At 38.3% G+C, this 6651-nt stretch overlaps 1 pseudogene across 1 annotated transcript; it reads left to right on the plus strand.

The window, feature by feature from the left end:
* The first annotated feature begins 2948 nt into the window (after positions 1–2948).
* On the plus strand, positions 2949–5087 carry LOC147277014 (S-adenosyl-methionine 4-1-methyl-2-pyrrolidinyl-3-oxobutanic acid methyltransferase-like; annotated as a pseudogene). The gene is made up of 4 exons (XR_015123896.1): positions 2949–3074; positions 3188–3596; positions 3944–4204; positions 4636–5087. The product of XR_015123896.1 is annotated as an S-adenosyl-methionine 4-1-methyl-2-pyrrolidinyl-3-oxobutanic acid methyltransferase-like (transcript).
* Positions 5088–6651: the final 1564 nt, after the last annotated feature.

Raw genomic sequence — 6651 nt, forward strand, 5'->3', positions numbered from 1 at the left:
CATACAGCCACTCCTGTGTTCTCCCAGTATTTGAAATTTTGAGGGATTTCCATAACTACTTCACAGAACTTATCCTTGACTTCCTTATTAATATATATATCTTCCCACTTGACTTCATGCCATTCTCCCACTTCACCAGACTCATGGTCGACACCATTAATTTGCACACATACATCTTCACGGCACTTGAACCACTTTGGCACTTCATTTCCTGGAAATACAACGCCAAAGCAAGAGTTCTCTACCTGTGAATTTACACAGTAATTAATCTTGTTATTAACTTATTAACATTCATATATATATATATATATACAAAGAGAGAGAGATAGAGAAAGAGAGAGAGAGAGAGAGTGACCTGATTCAGTAATATGTTTGCCATCTTTGCCACGTCCAAGCCCAGATTATCACATAGTCTATGGCAATTAGACAAGTCCATCTTTTCAATGCCATGCGTGTCATTATGTTCCAACATGTTGGACAATGCTGGAAATGTTTCCAAAGATATGCAATCAACCACTGATATTATTGTTATATGTGGTGGAAGTTCAGGAATTGCTCGAAGCCTCTTGCAGCACAGCCCATGAAATAAACGCCGAAGATAACTAAAGGAAGGATGACCAAGTCGGCGATGCCACAACCAGATCTTCTTCTTATTTTCTGAGGAACCATCACGAACGAGACTCACAATGCCAGTATGACCGTCTGAAGCGGAAACCCCACTATCCAGATAGTACAATCCACCACTCTTTCTACCACTGCCAATCTTCTCCTTGGTAAGAATGTCCTGGAAAACACAATGGGTAGGAAAAAATGTGGCCACACAATTATGAGTTCTGGTTAGTTGACTAACAGAAATAAGGTTACAATTTAAAGAAGGAACAAACAACACATTATGTAAAGACAAATCAGAGGAGAAGGAGACCGTGCCGCCCCCTAGAACAGGAGATGACACACCATTAGCATTAACAATAAATGGTTTAGGACAGACAGATGAAAGATGACTAAAAACATAACGATCAGAAGTTATATGATCCGTAGCACCTATATCAATTATCCATGCACCATTACTAGTACAAGCAAAAGTACTCAAAGCAGAGTTAGAGATACCTGACTTGGCAACAAAGCTGGAGGAACAAACAGAGTTCACCCTAGAACTTGAGTTATCAACCTTCGGATTAGAAGAATAAGCCTTCATTCCCTTCGGATGCCACTCTGGATAGCCATGAAGCTTAAAACATTTTTCGACCATATGGGTCGTACCCCCACAGTGAGTACACTTCCGGTCAGTTTTCTTAGCATCTTTATATGAGAATTTGCGGGCCGCCATAGCGACTGCCCCATCAGCACCCCCCATCATAGCTTTCTGCCGATTAGCCTCGGATAGGCCGCCTGTAATTTAGGCAGAGGAGACATGGCAAGAATATGGCCTCTAACTCCATCTAGATGAGAATCCAAACCAGCTAGAAACATGTATAATCTCTAAGAGTTAATCATAGTGGTATATTTTTCAACATCACTCGCATAATCCATAATGCAAGGCTCAATTGCATCAATATCCTGCCAAAGTTTTTGTAGCTTGCCAAAATAGGAAATAATAGACCCACCATTTTGACGTACAGAGATTACCTCACAATGGAGTTGATAGGCCTTAGAAGCATCTTGGCTCACTGCATAAGTTTGTTTGGTTGCGTCCTAGATGTCCTTCGCCGTCGGTAATCGAATAAAGAGATATCAGACTTCTTTAGTCATAGCATCAAGAAGCCAAGACTTGACCATGCAAATTCTCATCCTCCCATGTTTCAAACTCATCAGAAATTCACATCTTCTGGAGCTGCTTTTGTTCCTGTGATAAAACCCCACCGTTTTCGACCTCTAATTTTATTCTGCACGATGAGAGCCCAATCAATATAATTCGAGCCATCAAGTTTTCTCGGGTGAGATTAGTGATGACACATCCTGAGAACTTAACGGAGGAGAGCAGGCAACGGTGGTTTTGGGTTAACCACATCTTTGTTCTTATTCCTGTTCGAGCCTCCAGGACTAGAGGGAGGTGTCTGAGACATGATGATTGACAAAACAGAGAGAACACACACACAGACCAGCAAGCAGCCAAGCAATCACGAAGAGGGATGGGTCGGCTGCACTGCTACAGTAAGAGGCAAATAGAGAATCGGTGCACCTACAAGCGGGTGGAGGTTCGCTCAGGCAGGCGGGTCAGTGCGCACAGTCAGCCGGAGACTCGCACAGGCTGGCGGAGGCGCACCCAGGCAGACGATGTGCGCGCGCGGGTAGGCGGGTCGGCGTCGCGCACAGTCGCACAGTCAGGAGGAAGGCAGAGGCAGAGGCGCGCACAGTCGTCGGTGCATGGGGAAGGCAGAGGCGGAGGCGCGCACAGTCAGGAGGCGCGCGCAGTCGCCGGCGCACGAGGAAGGCAGAGGTGGCGTCGGCGTCGCTGGTGCACAAACAGTCACAGGCTGTCGGCGTTGCTGCTGGTCGACTTGGAGCAGCAGAGGGGGGGGTGTGCAGCGAGCGACGGTGGCAGGGGAGTTGTTCAGCAAACGAAGGTGACAGAGGGGTTGTGCAGCGGAAAGGAACAGTAGGATTTCTGAACAATAGAATTTTTATGGAAAAAATTCTTCAAAAACCAGTAGGATAGAGAACCATGCTCTGATACCATGTACTCAGAAGGTTTTAGGGTTTCAATATGATTTCTGCTTAATTGATTAAGACCACAAAGTGTGGTTTATATACATGGGCCTATAACTAAAATATAGGAATTAATAAATCACCTAACTAATTCTAATAATTACACAATAATCACATGGGTTGACTCACACCAACAGATGACACCTTTTTAGAGATGTAGGACACCAACTATTAGGTAAGCTAGCCAACTATTAGGTAAGCATTCAATTATAAATATGCGAGTGTGTTCAAGCACAATAGGTACCAATAGGACGACTGAAAGAGGAGCACATTTGAAATTAAGCACAAAAATAATGGAGTTACAGCAAGTTCTTCACATGAATGGAGGAGTTGGGAAAACAAGCTATGCAAGCAATTCCCTACCACAAGTTAGTGAAAATTAATTCTCTGTTTAATTTCTCTCTTTCTTTTTTATGTTAATTACTTCTTAAATTTCGATCTTAATGTGTTAAATAATGGTAATTTCTGTTTTTTGTTTCAGAGGGCTGTGATTTCAATGGTGAAGCCCATAGTAGATGCAAGCATAGAAGAGCTCTGCTGTAATCTATTCCCAGAGGAGTGTTTGAAAATTGCAGACTTAGGATGCTCTTCAGGACCCAACACCCTTTTGGTGGTATCAAATATCATAGACAAAATCCACACCACATTTGAAAAGCTGAACCGGCCACCATCATCAGTCCAAGTGTTCTTGAATGATCTGCCCGGGAACGATCGATTTCAACACAGTGTTCAGGTCACTGCCAGACTTCTACAAGAAACTTGAAGCAAATGAGAAGAAGTTCGGGCCATGTTTCATTGCAGGAATGCCGGGTTCTTTCTATGGCAGGCTCTTTCCACACAATTCTCTCCACTTTGTTCACTCCTCTTATGCTCTTATGTGGATCTCTGAGGTTGATAATATTGCTTTTTCTAGCTAACTCATGCCCTTGTTAATGTTGTTGATTGTGCTTTTCTCACTTTTTTATTATAGTAAACAAAAGTGGGTATGCTTTACCTAACAAGCTCAATCAACCGTTTTTCTAATTCCTAACTTTATTAGTCAGTTGACTTCTATAGTTCTATGATTTTTTTAACTTTATTTGTTTTGTAAATATAATTAGTATATGAAATGGGTATGTATAGTACATGATAAAAGAACTTGGAATAGTATTTAGTTAACTCATGGAGTCTAGTAGTGTACATGAATATTAATACTTATGCCTCATTTAGTCATTTGGTTTGAGAAAAATTTGTGCAGATTCCAAAAGGTTTAGTAACAGAATCAGGAGAGGGAGTGAACAAAGGGAACATACAAATAGCCAAGACTAGCCCCCCTGCTGTGCATAACGAATACTTTGAGCAATTCAAAAGAGACTTCACACTGTTTTTGAGGTGTCGTGCAGAGGCGCTAGTCCCCGGAGGGAGTATGGTCCTCACAATCTTGGGAAGCATTAAGAGTGATGATCCCATCTCCTCTTTTGAACTTCTCGGATTGAAACTCAAAGATATGGTTTTAGAGGTACCGATATTAGAATATTCAAGTACTAACAAAATTATTTGTATTACATATATTTTTTTTTTTTGTTTGGACTACGTACGTTTATAAACCGCATTACAGATTACATTTCTCATAAAAATAAAACATGTATTTATTATATGAATCACGAAACAACTTTTAATTTTAGTCCTGAGCCTCATAAAACTCAAGGCCGGCCCTACAGACTACCCATCTAATAGAGACATGACATGTAAACATATAGTCAATATTTTATTGTTAGTAATAAATGATGTTTAGAGTAAGCACATAATAAAATTAATGAAACAATGGGGCAACATTTAGTAAATAAAATTTGTTGCGAGTAATTATGTTCAAATTGTATCTATGCAAGTATAAGTGGAGGACAATTCTCCTTCTTTAGCTAACTAATTTAGTTGGATGAATATGTTCAGGGTTTGATTGAAGAGGAAAAACTGGACACATTCAATTTTCCATTATATAGACCAACAATGAAGGAGGTAAAAGAGGTGATCGAGGCTGAAGGATCTTTTACTTTGCAAAACCTTCAAGCATTCAAAAACGAATGGGGCTCACACGTAAAGCAAGCTGACAGGAAAGCAAGGGCAGCAATATTGACCACAGAACTAAGGGTCGTGGTAGAGCCCATTCTGGCCCGTCAGTTTGGAGAAGAAGCCATGGATGATTTGTTTCGACGATTCGAAGACAATGTGCTTGATCACATTGAAAGAGACAACGGCCAGGACATTGACTTGGTTATCTCCTTGAAAAAGAAGCCTGAATTGTTCATATGAATAAATATGCAAGAATACAACTGCCCAGGAGATTTATGTTGCATTGCTTTGTTTGTCGAATTGTTTTGGACATCTTTTTGTGCTTAAGAAGAATAAATGTGCTTACATTTGTGCTACAATTCAAGCTACCAGAATACTCTTTTACCATGCATATTCTAGGCTGGAATTAGATTTGGTTCAATTTTTGTCCTTGTCAATCAAGTCATGAGTAGCGCTTATTGGAAGGATTAAAAACCATTAAAAGCAAGCACCCCATATGGGCTATTTCCACCGTTCGGTTCACACCCATATCACTCAGTCTTTCTTGCAATGTAGTCTCTCACTGATAGACTATTTGGTGTCATTTTAATATAGATGGTGGTGAAGTCACGTATATACAGAGGATTCCCCATATATTCATTTTTTAATTTTAAAATACTGCATTCTTGACAGCTTTTTCACGGCATCCATGTTATGAATCTTTCGATGCAATTTCGTTCAAGTCTTTCAAAAGTCTTTTTGTTTTTTTTTTTGTGGTAAAAAAGTCTTTTAAAAGTCTTTTTTTTTTTTTTTAGTTTCTTGGTAGATAAGAAAACAAATGCCTCTATCGGCCTGTTTGGTTCACGAAATTGATTTCTTAGAAATTTAATTCCTATGCATTTTTAAAAAAGAAGCGAATGTAAGATTTTAATTCATGTGTTTGGTAATGTTCGGAAAGTAAAACATTAATTACTTTTTTATTTTCATTCTCAATTTTTCATGATTGGTTTGTGTAGGAATAGGAAATAAAAATTAATTTTTTTGTTGTCAAAAGAAATAAAAATTATTCAATTTTCCTATTTTACCCTCATCTATTTTAGGAGTATTCTAAAGCTAACTAGTTAGTAAGTTAATATGAAACTAATCATGCTTTTAGGCCCACTACATAACTAATCTCATAATCCGAACCGTCCATTGTTTAGGCCATATTTCAAAGATTATCATTGTAAAAAATCAACTACATTAGGAATCATTTAGTCATCTAATTGTGATCAAATAAATAGACGATTACTGTTTTTGATAAAAGCATATAAATAATTGTTATCATAATCAAATGGCTAAATGACTTCCGATTTTAGAGATTTTTTATAGAGATGATCTTTGAAGTATGGCTTAAAAAATGAATGGTTTGGATTTTGAGATTACATTGTGCGGTGGGCCCAACATAGTGGTTAGCTTTGTATTAACTTACTAACTAGTTAGTTTTAGAGTATTTTTGTATATATATATATATATTTATATTCTGATTAATGAGGATAGCTTTTATGTGTGTTTTTTTTAATTTTTGATGATTCATTTTTGTTGTAAGTTAAATTATGTGTTTACTAAAGGGGCTCATTTTAAATTTTAGCCCCAACCTCTAAAACTTAGGGCCGGCTCTACAGACTACCCATCTAATAGAGACATGAAATGCATCTGATAGAGGTGAGACCACTTGTAGATCGAATAATATGTAAACATATGGATATAGTCAATATTTTATTGTTAGTAATAAATGATGTTTAGAGTAAGCACAAATTAAAATGAATGAAAAGGAAACATTTAGTAAATAAAATTTGTTGCGAGTAATTATGTTCATATTGTATCTATGCAAGTATAAGTGGAGGACAATTCTCCTTCTTTAGCTAACTAATTTAG

Source organism: Dryas octopetala, chromosome 8 (assembly GCF_963921425.1).
Source record: "Dryas octopetala chromosome 8, drDryOcto1.1, whole genome shotgun sequence".
Taxonomy (NCBI): Eukaryota; Viridiplantae; Streptophyta; class Magnoliopsida; order Rosales; family Rosaceae; genus Dryas; species Dryas octopetala.